The sequence below is a fragment of the Rhinolophus hipposideros genome, assembly GCF_964194185.1.
Source record: "Rhinolophus hipposideros genome assembly, chromosome: 6".
Lineage (NCBI taxonomy): Eukaryota > Metazoa > Chordata > Mammalia > Chiroptera > Rhinolophidae > Rhinolophus > Rhinolophus hipposideros.
The window spans coordinates 19,963,553-19,979,457 of record NC_138052.1 but is presented as its reverse complement, the minus strand read 5'-3'; positions in this window follow the sequence as shown (position 1 = coordinate 19,979,457).

Below are 15,905 nucleotides of genomic sequence, written 5' to 3'. Positions count from 1 at the left end.
AAAGACTTGATTGAATAACAATTGATGCCAATTAATATTGTATAAGGGCTTTTCTTTCCTTTTCAAATTAATGGAAAGGTTTGCTTTTCCTGTTTCCTTTTTTTTTGTTTTTTTTTATTTTTATTTGCAAGTTTTGAATTTGAACTCAGGAAAATACATGCAAGGCAAAGAACTTCCACTATGGGTTTTCTCTATCCAACATTCCCCACACAGTGATCAGCCTCTCCTTTAAGTGTTGAATATACATGAGTATTAAAAGCAGAATATCTTGAAGGTGCATCGAGTCAGATTTCAGCCTTCTGAAATCTGTACTAAATTATCTCTCCAACTTATACTACATTCTGTCCCTCATCGGATGCAATGATCACACTGGCCACTACGGGCCTTGCTCAACCATCATTCTATGTGTTCCTCCAAGTGTTATGAATTCAGTTCTTCTTGTCTTTGTATCTTGGCTCTGAAATGTTACAGATAAGAAACTTTGGTCAAGTTTTCTACCCTATAATGAGAAACTTCAATACTATCAAGCAAATACTCAGAAAATATTAGTCACTATTATTATTGTTTTTGTGTTTCCTTTACTTCTCTCCTAGTTGAAGTTCTACCTAACTTCCAAGTCCAAGTGAAATCCAAGTCCTCCCAGAGAACACCACCACCACCACCACCATCAGCACTCTCCCCTTCAATATCATTGTGCTTTGTTTTCCTGTTATAGCACTCACAAAAGTTTCACAAACTGGTTGGTTTTAGAGTCAGATATTCATGGTTCCCTTTGCTATCACCTCTGCTATGACCTTCTTTCTAGAAGTCAGAGTAGTCTTCATCTTGTGTTCCCCCAGGCATCGGTAGTTGTTTATATAGAGTAGAATTTCGGCAAATATTTGTTGGGTTGAATTAAATATTCTTATTTTGTCTAATACTCTCGCCCTTTGTTAATTAGATATAGATGCTAAAGGATTTTAATAGAATACTGACTTATCCCTTCATGTAACTTATTTATTTTCATTAAGGGTTTCTGGAACCACATTATAAACTTCTGAGGTGTAGGGGGTTCTCTAAAAATAATACATGTAACAACCCTTGAGAAAGGCAATCAGGTAAAGCCTTATGGTCCAGAAGTGAGGTAGAATAACCCTCAATGTTTCACAGGGAAAAGAGGAAACTTCCTGATCTTTCTGAGGAGGATGACAGTGAGCTAAGAGAGCTGACTTCAGGAACCCAGTAGGGTACATTTGGGTTGCTATTTATCCTTCCAGCGTCTCTCAGGATCCTTTTGAGAAAAGGATCACTGAATGTTTGACCTGAAAGAAACTTGGAAATTTCCACGCCATTTAATTTGACAAAAAAGTACCCTGAAGGCCAGTAAGGAAATGAGACCTTATAAAAGTCATACAGAGTAAAAAGCAGAAGTAGGACTGGAATCAGATCTCTTTCATCTAAGGAATTACTCAAAGACACCATCCTTTGCTATCCCCCTAATCATCAGGTAGACTGTCTTTCCAGCTCCCCTTCTCAAAACAATTACTTTGCAAATTTTAAGGGTCATGTGGGAAGCAACACAATTCTAATGTTAATTACTATATATAAAAGTGGATGGAGGCTTAGCAAGTATTTTACTATATCTATGAACAAATCTAGCTAAGGAACTAATCTTTTCTTTGCTACCTTCTTCCCTATTGCAGTCTAAAAATAACCTGTTCTAACCAGTCCATTTTTCAGAATACCAACACTTGTCTTTGTCTCTCTTTAACATTGGACATCTGTGAGTCTTGCTTTGGATTTATTCCTAATTACTATACAATTAGTTTGCTCTTCATCTGTTCTTGGCTATTTAGACTATATGGACTTGTTATCTCTGCCCTGCTGATTATGTGTTGGGCATTGGGAAAGCTGAAACAAGCCCACTCAGACCCAACAGATAACCTTGTCCTATATTAATTGTATCATTTGACCAAACTATCACTAGCCACCCCCCGAAGCATTCCCTTTGCATGATAATCTGTTATTTAATAAAGTTCCCAAATTAGCAGTCAGAGCTCCATATGGTTTAGGCAGGCATATTCTATGAGTTAATCCTATTATTCCAATTTGAGGGGCACAGCTTACACCTGGGGTGTTTCCTGAGAAGTTATATCTTGTTTTAAAGTTGTAGTTGTCAGCTTCATGTGAAGGTCATTTACTAAATAACCTGGTATATAGTTTCTCAGGACACATTTGTGTGTGAGTAGGTTTTGCATACAATAACAAAGTGAGACTGATTATAACCTAGCTATATTCCACTGAGTAGAAAACACAACCTAGATGATTGTCCAGTAGAAAAAACATCTATGACTCTTTGATTTGTTCCCATTGATCTGAAAATTCCTAATGAATTTACTGTCCTTAGTGTCTGTACTTCTAACCATTTATTAATTACTGGTGAGAACAGGGCCTCAGAAGAATCCCACACTTAGTTTAATGCTCTACTATTGCACTCTTGAAATTTAATAATTTAGTCTTTGCATCTGTGTTTTGTAAGGGAAGTCCACAGGACAATGGAGCATATACTTGAGCAAAGGTCATACATGGAAGGAAGGTAATTACTTTTCATTTTAGCACTTTTAATGGCACTGTTTTTCTGCTTTTTGATCAAGGAATGTCACATTTCCATTGCTGTTCTGAGTGACAGTGGCACATGTCGCAGAGTCCCCACTTCACCTTGACCATTTATATTCACATATGGCTCTAATCTTTTGTACTGGCTTCCATCCTACTCATACATCACCTCAATGACTGAGGTTCCACTTTTTCTCACTTTTACTAACAGTTATGTAAACTATTTTTGAGGAATTGCTCTGTATCAGACGTTGCATTAAGCACTTAACCCTATCATTGATGTAATCATCATGGCAGCTACCTGGCATTACTATTCTCATTATTTCCCTTTTACAGATGAGGAAATTGAGATTAGGTTAAGTAACTTGTCCACGGTCACCTGGTAAGGATTGGAGCCAGAATGTGAATGCTGGCAGACTAAACACAGAGCCAAAGCTCTAGTATCATGAGTATAAGTGAGAAATACCTGAAAAATGCTCAGCCTAAGAACATTATCTGAGTATCACATTCTTATCAACCCATTCCATTGTTTATCAGTGGTCTTTTAATATTTTGTTGATTTATTTTGGCTTTAAAAAAACACACAAAACTTCAAAACAATATGTAAGTTTATGTTCGACTAAAATCCATCTTGATGAGGCATCGATGAGGTGATAATGGACAACTAGTCACCTGCCTTCTCTCATTTAATTTCTTGCTTGAAAGTGAAGAGTATTTGAGTAACCTGTTTTCCTATTTAAGGTCCTTGAGTCAAAATTGCACTTTAATTCACTTAATCATTTCAATTGCTTGATCATTCCCCATCTCTCTGAGGCTTAGTTTAGAAAAGTGTGTGCAGTCCAGATAATAAGTTCAAAAGTCTGTAGAACTCAATTTCTAGAATCTGATTCCAAGAAAGCATGCAGGGTCTCCGTACCAGTCCTGCAAATATGTCCAAAAACTGTTCTCTTCTGTCCAATTCACCCTTTAATTCCCAGAACAATCGATAGGCCCTGCTGCAGGGCACTCATTCTCTCTCCTGACTGCCATGCCAGTTATTGCAAATTCAGAATTTAGATATTTCATTCAGTCTGTGAATGCAAGGAGAAAAGTTCATTTTTCACTTCTTTTGCCATCTTTCCCCACTGCTGTTAAGTCTAAATGAAAATGTTATACTTTTCTGTAGAGTTCCAGTTAAATGAGCCCACAAGGAGCTGGCAACTGAGGTAGACATTGTGGAGGTCTTATAATGCGTGTTTCCTATTTTGCCTAGTAGTGTGGTGTTGCTGGCACTCCACTCTCCAGGGTGGAGGGTGTGGGGGGAGGTATTTTCCCTCTTGCACTTATTGGAATGGACAACCCTGGGTAGGATGCGTACATTTGTCTGCCTCTCCCAATGATTACCAAAGTTTCATCTTTCTTCCATTATGATCTTTGGACTGAGAAGTACAAAATGTAACAATTTTCAGGAGACCAGATGTTCCTATGGCTCTATTTTCTGTTCCACGTGAGTTTTCCTAAAGAAGCTGCTCTTGACTTGTAAAAAGAGGGAATGCAGCATTATAAGGAGATTGCAGAGGATAAAAGACTTTGTACATGCACGTCACCAGACCGTTCATTACCATTGAGTGTGCCTAGGCTGTGTCCTCTCTGGCTGAAAGCAGTTCCATAGAGAAGAAACTCATTTGAGAAGCTCATTTTTGCCACTTTCCATATTTGAGTGTTCTCTGTCTATGCTGTGAGCCTGACTGTTTCTTAAAGTTTGAGTGGTTTAGTGATAGTTTTGATCTGAGGGTTCCATTTTCCATTTACACCATCTCAGTTGGACTGGGAAGAGGAAGCTCTAACTCTGTGACCAAGAGTCAACTGCCTCCCAGTGAAAAACCATATATGTTGAGCTCTCCCATGGCTGTGAGCCATAATTCCACTCACGGGAGTTTTAACAGCAGCAGGCTGGAAAGTAAAAGAGGTGCTGATCCCTCATAACACACGGGCCTCACCTCCAGAACACAGACAGATCCTGTTAGGCCTGATGGGCACTTCCTCTCTCAGGAGACTCATGTCAGCATATGCTGAGTTGTAAGCATCACCAGTCACCATTCTGAACTCTCACACCCACTCCGCTCGCAATACTGAGACTTGCCTTCCCCACCCCCTTTCCCAAACCTACCATTTCTCTGGAACACATGGCCCCAGTGGGCAAATTCCCCTCATCCTCAATCTATCATGCACAGGTGTCTCCATCTCTTTGTTTTGTGTGAACCCTGTTTCCTGTAGCTTACTGACGAGAAGGGTGGTTTTATCTTGTACTGGGGATAGGAGGTCGACTTGTTTCCCTTTCTCCTTGGGGCTAATTCCAGACCATTCCATACCCCTTTGAGAAGGACAGGTCCTTCCATATTGATTCTTCTATATGGATCCAATATAGAGGACAGGGTCCTTCTATATTGGTCCTTCTCTGTTGATCCTTTGCCAGCACTGAGACATTACCTCTCATTCACTGAATATTTTATGCCATTTATGTTCATCGTCTTAATGTCCACGTCAACTTTGATCCCACTCCTAGAAAGCTTCAAAGATAATGTCTATGACTTGAGCAGCCCATTGGTCTCTCACTTCCTTGAAGTATCTCTTCAATTCCAGTTGAAGTGAAATGGACCTTCAGCTCCATTTCACTTCAACTACCCATTCCCACATATCTGTATGAAAGTGTGATTCTAAAAGACCCGTGATCCCAAATTTCAACTGAGCTTTCAAAAGTGCTTAACATCTTAACTGGACTATGCTACTAAGCAAATTCTTCTACGTGCTTCAAAATATAGTTTTTATATTGTCTCCTCTCCTCCTTAAACCTAACCATCTTCTCTACTTAATTTCACTAACTTGGAGACCTTGCCTCATACCACAAAAATAAAAGAGAAACAATGAAATTGCACCTCTACCTTCTTGCTACCAAATCTATCATTTTTTTCTACATGAAAACCCATCTTCCTCTTCTTTCTTCCTGCTTTGAAGGAAAAAAAAAATCCTTCACAGATATTAAGGCTGTCGTTTATTCAGGTCCCCTGTCACATTCCCAGGGACCTCTCTATAAATTTGAAGGATTCTCCCTTAACGGATTCTTCTCACTAACATTCAAACGTGTCCTTGAACCTCCACCTTGATGCCCATCCCTATTCAGCCACTGTCCAATATTGTCAACTGCCTTTCACAGTTAACTTCTTAAATTATCTGCCAAGGCATCCTCAACTTCTCTCTTGCATTCATACTTAAAATCCAATTCAATAGCAAATTATATCAGCTGGAGCTTCAAAATATTTCCGGCATTTTACCTTTTCTCAGCATGTCAGCCACTACCACTTAGTGCAAGCTGCTACCATCTCTTCCCTGAGCACTGCAGTAGATACCTCATTGCTCTTCTTGCTTCTTCTACTCTGCCTCCTTGCAGCAGATGCTGCTGATAAACCCCCAGTGGCTTCCCATGTCAGAGGAAAAGGCTAAGTCTTGAAAAAAGATTGTCAAATCCTGACATGATCTGCCCCACCCCCATCCCATCACCACTCTGACCTCAACTCGTACCCCTTTTCACTTTATGTCCTTTACTTCAGCCAAGATGTCTTCATTGTTACTTCTTAAAAATGCTTTGCCGTGCAGCTGCCTCAGGACTTTTGTGTATGATACTCCTTCTGCCTGGAATGTGCTCTCATATTCTGTGCTACATGCTCTCTTATTTCCCATAGATCTGTGCCCCAACATTATCTTGTAAGAGAGAACTTCCCTATATAAATCAACACCCCACTCAGTAGTCCTATCTCCCTTAATGCTGCTTTATTTTTTCCACCTGATGTATTTCATATTTATGTGTGTGCTTATTGTCTGTCTCCCCTCAATAACAGAAATGTCTTCTGGCATGTTTTTAGCTTTTGTTTTTGATTTTCCATTTACTACTCTAGCCTGAGCATATAGAACGACATTTGGCACGTAGTAGCTCTCAATAACAATTTCCTGGAAAATGTCTCCATTTGTTATTTCCCCTTTATTCTCATTTTTATTCCCACCTGGTTTGTTTCTTTGACTCTTACGGTCTTCAATGACCTCTTTTTCTAAATCCTCATTAATTTTACCTCAGAGTAGGTTTTGACAGAATAGGTAACTACCATCCCCTTGAACCATTCCTTATGGCTTCTGTGATTTCACTCCTGTGTTCCTGGTCTTCAGTCTCAACACTTCTTCCTTTTACACAGCCCTTAAGTTGTGGAGTTCTTCAGGACGTCTCTTCTCATGCTTCACTTTCTTTCCATGGCTTTGTAAATATCATCTATTGGTAATGGTCCCAAACTTATTCTCTTGCCTAGCATTGTCTTCTGAGCTTCAGGTCTATATTTTCATTACGAATCTCAGTATATGTGAAAAACTAAATGCCAAATTTATTCTTGGGTGTTACTTACCTCAGAAAATGGTGCCATTGCTTAACTCAGAAAACTGAGAGTGTGTTTCTTTTGCCTTATTTCCTGCATTGGTTTCATCACCAAGTCCTGTCCACCATACCCTGTGGTCCATACCAGACCCTGTGTCTGTGCCTCTCTTCATCCCCTTTGTCATACCTAAACCACCATCATTTCCCACCTAGAAGACTGCAATAGTCATCTAAATGGTCATTCTACTTCTACTCTTGTCTCCTTTTAATCTGTTCTCTACACAGTCTCTACTATGATCATGCAGCTTTCTTGCTTAAAATACTTCAAGCAACCCTCATCACAATTAGGTTATAAAGTCCATCATAATCTGGCTGGTAACTATTTCTTTTGCATGATGTCTTATATTTCTCCCTCACACACATCAGTACTCATGAATGGCTTTTGTTAGGGCATCTGTTAAGTGTACTGTGGTAGTAATTCAACCTATATTATCATAACATCTTCACATCTTTTATGCAAAACGAGCATTAATATCACTAACTTTTAGATGAGGAAATTTAATTCCAAGGAAATTAATCCTGGCACTGAAATCATATTTATTAAATTAATGAGTGAATGAATAAATGAATGAGTCTGCCCAAGACCACATATCCAGACATTGCAGTGTTTCTCTCTCCCAAAGGTTGTTGGGATGATACACATGCCAATTATTTGAAAAGCATAAAGTACTAAAATGTAAATTTTTAAAAATCAGTACATTTTGGAAGTTTGTGTTATCCTGTATTACACAGACATTCTTGCTGGGTGGGAAATAAATAACTAAGAGGCTAAATCCCCATCATTCAAGAACTTATCTTCTCACTAGTTAGGGAAGACTTTCATGTACTGGAACTCATGTAGAACAATATAATACGGCACGTGTAAATGTCAAGGAGAATGATCGGGAAGTCCTCTTGCATTCTGTTGAGTAAGGATACAAATAAAGAAATGGGTTCCCACCCAGTTAACCTAATCCACTTAATGAACTAATGGAGTATCATAAGTTACAGCCAGATCTCCAGTGTCCTATGTTAAAGCCCCAGTACTGGACTTAGCCCACTGTACATAACCCACAAGAGTGTGTCAAATCTGATCCTACAAAATAGTACATGAATCTAACAAGAGGGTTTTTTTTCTGACACTACGTCAACGTCACCCTGCAACCCCCCACCCCTTTCATCTGACTCCCCTGTAACCTGATTGATTTTGTTCTTCTCAAAGAACTGACACTATGTTTATTAGCTTGTTTGCATTTATTCCATGCCTTCCCCAGCTAGAGTATAAGCTCGAAGAGTGCAGGGACTTTGTTTCATTTGCTCTGTGTCCCTAATCAGTAACAGTGGCTAGTGATTGAGAGGCACTAAATAAATAATGTGTTCAATGAATGAACAATGAAACACTAGGTTGAATAGAGTCCATTCTTTAACTCAGGGATTCAGTGATTAGGATAATCATTTTAACAATTCTCTAATATTATCATTTCTTGATTGGAAAATACCACTTAACACTCCTCTCTTAATTTTTAGGATCGGCTTTCCTGCCCTTTACCCAATCTTGTAATAGGAAAACTACAGTCCCACCTACCCAGTGTCCCCAGGAAATATGACCAGAGGCATGGGCTATACCCTCTCAGAGGTACTCTGAGAGCCTCCAGGGGCAGCTGTCTGGTGTCTCCGTGGGTCTCATTTGGGACATGGCTGGCTGCAATCCAGAGGATCACCAGCTCGTCTCCAAATGTGGTGTTTATGAGGATTTATCCAGATACTGCCCCCCCAGAACCCCAAAGGCCCCACATGACCTCCATTCAGTTATGACAATGTGCCCAAAAGCTATTACAGGTTTCACTAAATTATGGAGCAAATGTCAGACTTCCTTTGCATTATCAGACACACATCTTACATGGACTCTTAATTGGGTTTTTATATCTTGAGGGGGTCTTAATAGGATGAAAGGGAGGCTTGCTAGGTACAAATGAGTGCAGTTCAACTATTTAAAGGCACATTTAATTAAACTGGATTCATTGCCTGCATGGGGCAAGTTAAATGAAAACTAAATAGATAGAGTATGATTACATATTATTAAGAAGAGAGACAGCTCTGGAGACCAAATTCTTTTAACACAACATTAAGTTGAGCTCATTTCTTATGCACAGTTTAGCACTGGCCTATAAGGAGAACATGTTTTGAGAAAATCAGCAGAATGGTTATGAGCTCTAAACAGCTTTTAATAAAATGCAATGTTTCATGGAAGGAGCAACTTCTAAGCTTCACTTAAATATGCTAATTACAGAAAATGAAGTTTCCCACAGATTCCAGGTTCTCTTTGTTTTCCATCTATTTTTTATGTTCACCTCACCCAGGCTACTTTCCACCTTATTTTATAAATCCTAGAAATCCTCCAGATTCCTTAATTAAAAAAAAAAAGTCAGGACTTGCTGAGAGTTGGCGGGGTGTGGGGTGGTGCAAAATATAAGCCTGAGTCTGTCAAATTAATGACTTTATTAGAATTGGCTCTCTGAGACTGATTAACCCTAAGTTTCTAATTGGTGTCTAGACCATTTTGACCAAAAGGGCCCACCAAATCTGGCAATAATAAAAATAGTTATCTGTTAAGTCTCTATAGTTGGTAGGTGCTGTATACATATCCCCTAATTTGATGCCCACCACAAATAGTGGTGCTGCTGGGATTCAAACTCAGGTCTGACTAATGCCCAAATACCCACTCCCTCACTGGCCCATCCAGGGAATTACAGCTCTCGGGGAGGGAATGATATTTGAAAAGCATGAAAAATAGTCAACATAATTCAAAAACAAAACCAACCAACAAACAAAAACTTCCAAAAACTTTCAACACATGAACCTCTTTAAAGAAAGTTTTACAAAATCACCTTGGCTGCTGGTCCACAGGTTTAAAAAAAAAATGTTGAGAAAACCTGATCTGATTTATCTGACCCTGAGTTATAGTCTTTGACTTTGCCTCAAAAACGGGAATTGTGATAGAACCTGGCCCTTTCCTTGCTGATAGTCTTCCAGCCTTCCCTTTGAGAACTTGGTCTCTTCCACAGACAACTGTGTCTAAATATACATGCATATGATGACCTCACTCACTTAGTGCTCTACTTTTCCAGGGATGTTTGCAGGGGATAGGACCGTGTTCAAAAGAAAGGGAAGCATCTGTTACAGAAAGATTTGGGGGCAAGCAGACTTACAGCTCTCCTGGGAACACTGGTAACCACTCCTGTGTCTTTGCAGTGGTTAGTCATTATCCCTGAAATGCCCTGTGACCTTCAACTCAGCCCATTTCCAAAAATTCTTAGTATTATAAGTTCAGCTTTCACTATGCAGTTCAACTACTACTTCCCCTATAAAACTATCCTTGTCTCCTTGTCTCCCGCATCATTCCTTTTTCTATATCCCCCTTGATTCTTGTGCATGGCTCTGTTATAACATTTATCATATTATTTTAATTTTAACAATTGTATAATTTATAATAGGAGATAATACATTTTATATGTGTTATTGTCATTTGGGGGACTTATCTCTCCACTACTTTGTGAGAGTAGGATTCATATTGTTTCATCTGTGTATCTCAATAGCCGTGCACAGCATCTGTCAACACCAACATTGCTCACAAATGTCTTTTCTGTGAAAAAAATAATAAATTTCTTGCTGGGCCTATTCTCTCAAGGTCAGCTAAGGAGTTCACCATCGTGAGAATTTAACAGCTGCCATGCATCCAAAGCCTAATATAAGCTTGGCCCAGTGCCTGGTGAATTTCAGATGAGGAAACTGAGGCTCGGAGACATTGTGAGCTTATCCAACATCAAGTAGCTGGGGAGTGATAGAGCAGAGATTTAATCTCAGTCTTGTTTGATTCCAAAACCTTTGTTCTTATCATTATATCTCTCCCTCTCAGTCATTCATTCGTTCCACTCACACTGAAGGAGGCCCCTTTTGCTTCAACAGCACTGCTGGGCATGTGGACATTCTGAGGGTCTGTCCTCAAGGGCCTCTGACTTCCCTGAGTTCACAGAATGGTGGAGAGAAAGTCGCTAAAACTGCAACAAGTAAACAGACAAATACAATCCTGTATGATAAAGGCTCTTGTCTTAGGTCTATATTGTACTTTTCTTCTAAAGAATACAAAACTTGTGAGTGCATAAGCAGTGAGATCATAAAGAGATTGTCCTTGTTTCACTAGTTTTTGCCCACAGAAACAAAGCCCATTCCTTTACAACATTTTCAGGCCTGGAGGAAGATCAAATTAAGCAGATTATCTTGATACTGTTCATTATCCCAGGCCTGCTTGCCTATCCCCTACTCTAATCGCTAGATTTCCTGGGCAGAAATGTCTCCAAGCTGCATGCTCTGCACTTTCTCCTCCATTTTAATATCATCAGATTTGAAATAGATATACACTGCAGCAGTGTGTCTGGGTATATTTTAGAAGCCCAGTAGGAGATATTTGCATATTTATGAAAATAGTTTACCTTCTGCTATGACAATAACAAATGTTCACAAACTCGGCAGTTTGTTCACTTTGTCTGAGGAGAGAGAGCCAGGAATATAATAGCAATTTTACTTTCCTTAAAGTTATTATTCCATACAGGTGTTTTTTCATACAGTTTTTTTTTTTTGTTTTTGTTTTTTTGCATAATTTCTCATGACACCATAACCTTGTTCTGGCAGTGTTAAGCATGGAAACTTTTAGAATCCTCCCCAAAATGTGCCAAGAGTTTAGATCAGACTTTGCAAACTTAGTCTAACCAATCCATACTCATAGTTCATATTTGACAAATATAATGTCATTTTTAAAAGTAATTATTTATGATTGATCTCTCAGTCTCATGAGTAATTTTTAGCTTTCTGAAAATCTTTCTGAAGATATTAAGCAAAGGAGGATGAAAATCTGATTCAACCATAGCTAGTTTGTAGTCTTTTTCTACGCAGGAAATGAAGATTCAAGAAGAAATGCTTTAGAACAGAAAGATGAAAATTACAGTATGTTTAATGACATGAAGTTTCTGGCGGACAAAGTTCGTGTTAGACTATCTCTAGCTATATCACCAGATGACTGTAATTTTGAGATGATTTAAAATAAATGAGCCCCATGTGGAACAGGCTGAATGAATATTAGAAAGAGCAAAGGTTTTAACATTAGACAGACGTAGACACAAATCCCCACTCTCATACCTACTTGTGGTGGTCTTTGGGAAAAATGCTAACCCTTTTGAGATCCAGTTTCATTAGCTTTAAAATTGGAATGGCATTGCTCATTTTGCATGGTTCTGTAAGCTTGAAATGACAAAGAAATATGGGGTAGTTCTGGGTATAAAATGCTCCCAAAATACTAGTAAGTGTTCAATAACCTTACTCTTGTTCAATAACCATACCTTAGAGTATGTATTCCATCTTTTACTATGTTTGTGTTATAGTTAATGTGTAGTTTCAATGCTGTTACAAGTTGTATTTATTTCCTGTGGCTACTGTGACAAATTACCACAAACTTGGTAGTTTGCAACCATAAAAATGCGTTGTCTTACATACAGTTCCGGAGGCCAGAAGTCTCAAGTTAAGGTGTCGTGAGGGCTGTGCTCTCTTAATGCTCTAGGGAAAACCCTTTCTTGTGGCTTTTGGCTTCTGCTGGCTCCATGTGTTCCTTGGCTTCTGGCTCCATAACACGTCTCTATCTGTCTTCACAATGCCTTCTTCTCTTTGTTTTCTCCTGTTTTGCCTGTTATAAGGACACTTGTCTTTGGATTTAAGGTGTATCGACATAATGCTGGATGATACCGTCTTTAGATCTTTAGCTTAATTATATCTGCAGAGACCTTGCTTTCCAAATAAGGTCTCATTCACAGGTTCCAGAGATTAAGTCATGGATATATCTTTGTGGGCACCACCGTTCAGCCCACTTCACTACTGTGTTTCCCCGAAAATAAGACCTAGCCAGACAATCAGCTCTAATGCATCTTTTGGAGCAAAAATTAATATAAGACCTGGTATTATATTATATTTCTATTATGTTATATTATATTATATTTCATAAAGACCTGATCTTATATTATAGTTAAATAAGACCAGGTCTTAGATTAATTTTTGCTCTAAAAGACGTATTAGAGATGATTTTCCAGCTAGGTCTTATTTTCGGGGAAACATGGTAGTATATTGTGAAACTACAGTGAACCAACTTCAAAGATAAATTCCCTTAGTGGCATAGGAGGGCAGGACAAAGCCTTTATGTAAACTAGGACCTGAGTGGATTCATACAAGGTAATAGATGTCACAATTTGATAATAATGAAAAGTTAGGAAGGAAGATAGAAGAAAATGAACTTAGGTAAGATTGTCTCAGTTTATGATAAGCTGGGGTAAAGGGACTTTTACTGGTCTTTGATTGTAGCAGCTATGTAAAATGTTCCATTTTCTGAGTACATATTATTTTAATATTAACTTCAAAGTCTGGCTAGCTCTAAATATCCTCTTGCTTATTTGCAGTAAAGACAGTTTTTCTAGAACCTCCTTGGCTCAAATATTTCTGAAAATCCCCAAGGGGGGGGTCGGCATGACAGTGAGCTTGCTAACACAGTGAATCAGTTTTGCACACTTTAAAGAACTGCTAGTTTAGTTGGAAATCAGATGCCCTCACGTGAGACTGATTTTAATAGAGATATTCCAAAGCAACTAGCTGCTGAATATCATAAATATTGGCCTCCATTACACTCATAGTTCCTTGAGAAAATTGCTACTGCATCTAGTATTTGTGACTATTATAGTTTGGGGAATGCTGTCTGTTTTGTTCCTGCATCTTATGTCTAGGTGTTCTCCTTATTGTCCCTTTGTAGTGAAAAAGAGAAATTGTATTTGAATAAGGCAGAAGAATGATGCATCATCTGGGTCATTCATAAGCCTGAATATTCATATCAGTAAGATATGTAAGATAACCAGTAAGTAAGTAAGATATCAGTAAGATATGTAAAGATCAGTAAGATATCAGTAAGTAAGTAAGATACCAGTAAGTCAGATATCAGTAAGTAAGATATCAGTAAGTGAGATATCAGTAAGTAAGATATCAGTAAGATATGTAAAGATCAGTAAGATAACCCAAGCTCCCAAGGATTGCAGCTCTTCCATTCTTGCCAGACCAGATGTTGGTGACGAGGTTCTAGTATCAATTGACATACTTTTCCAGACTCACTAATAGCTCCAACAATTTAAGCCTTGGTGCTGGGTCTCATGCGGATGTCTACCCTTCCTATGCTTAAAGGGTCCTCTTGTTTTCCATTTTTTCACTCTGATCTTCAGATACAATTCTTGTGCTCAGATAATCTGTTACATTTCTGGATATATATTCAGAGCTCTGGTTGTCTGAATTCCCTTTCCTTTTGCTCAAATCTGTTTCAACCCTATACAAAAGGGGATGCAAATAGAAAAGTGAAATGCCAATGTTCACCCACCAATAAAATCCAAGCTCCAAATACAGCCCAGCCAAAATACTCCACTATTTTATGATTTTACTCATGAATTTAGGAACTGCAGCTGTTTATATCTTCATTTGAAATCATCCCCCCAACTTTTTGTAAATTCCTTGGGAAAATATAGATAAACTATATTTTTGTCTCTAAGCAAAGTAAACAGTGCTTAGAGACAAAGAGAACTATGATCTTTATAGGGACAAAAAGAAGTACAAGGATCAATGAGTGAGGTCCCACTGAGTGAGGTGCACTCACGGGAGACAGTCAGGGACTGTCCTTATAGCTGTCCTTTTTCCCCTGAATGTTATCTTCTGGAAGTCTTTTCTATTGCAACACTGAGGAGAATTGGGATGCTTAAGGATAATGAGCTGGATCTTCATGATTGGTCCTAGTGTAGGGGAAAGAGTATGAGCCTTGGAATCAGAGAGGCCTAGGTTAGAATCCTAATCCATCACTTACTAGCTCTGTTTTCTCAAACAAGTTGCTTAGCAGTTTAATCATTTGCCCCATTTTTAAGTTGAAGAAAATAATACCAAACTCAAATTGTTGCTGGGAAGCTTAAACAAGGATTAAGAGCTTGAGTTTTGTCATCATACAAATTCATTACCTTATAACTTGGTATAAGCTTTAATAATGTATAGATTGACTATCCATGGTATCTTCAACTCAGCATGCTTTCTACTGGCCCTACGCCTTTGGCTTGTTGTCTCTTCATCTGGGGATTCTCAGGCCTGCCATAAACTCTGCTCCCTGATAAGTTACTTGATGGGTGCTAAAGATGTAGGTGAAGGTATTGTCATTTTCAGAAATCTCTCTTTAAGTAAATATACAAAATTCACACGCTTACTTTTAACTTGCCTTTAAAAATAAACCAACATAGACTCACTTAAATGCTAGTTTGAGATCACTCAACTCATTTGCGTGGATGACCTCTATTTGAACTCATTTCTCTGGAAATAAAAGTTTAGTGCACTACTAATTCAACTTAGAAAGTAATTGGAAGACTTGGCAAATGAGGCAAATTCTAATTTTATAGGGACTGGGGACTTAATTCAAATGAAAAAAGCTTCCTTGATGACATGAGTTAATTCTGCAGTTAACATGAAATAACCTTGCTTAGCATTACAAAGACTCTAAAAGCAGCCATTTGCAGGTATCAATGATCAAAAAATTCTTTAATAGAAAATCACATTTCTTGAGTTTTCTTCATGTTGTATGTTAAAGAACACAGTCACTAGGGAATCGAATGCATTCCATAATATCAGATAGTAGAACCCTATTATAAACCCAAAGTCTAGGCATAAAGGTAGGATTTCTTCAGATTCCAAGATACTCTACTCTTTTTTCTTCTTTTGAAAAATCCTTAGCTTCTGTCTCTAAATGTTGCAAATTGCAGGGCTC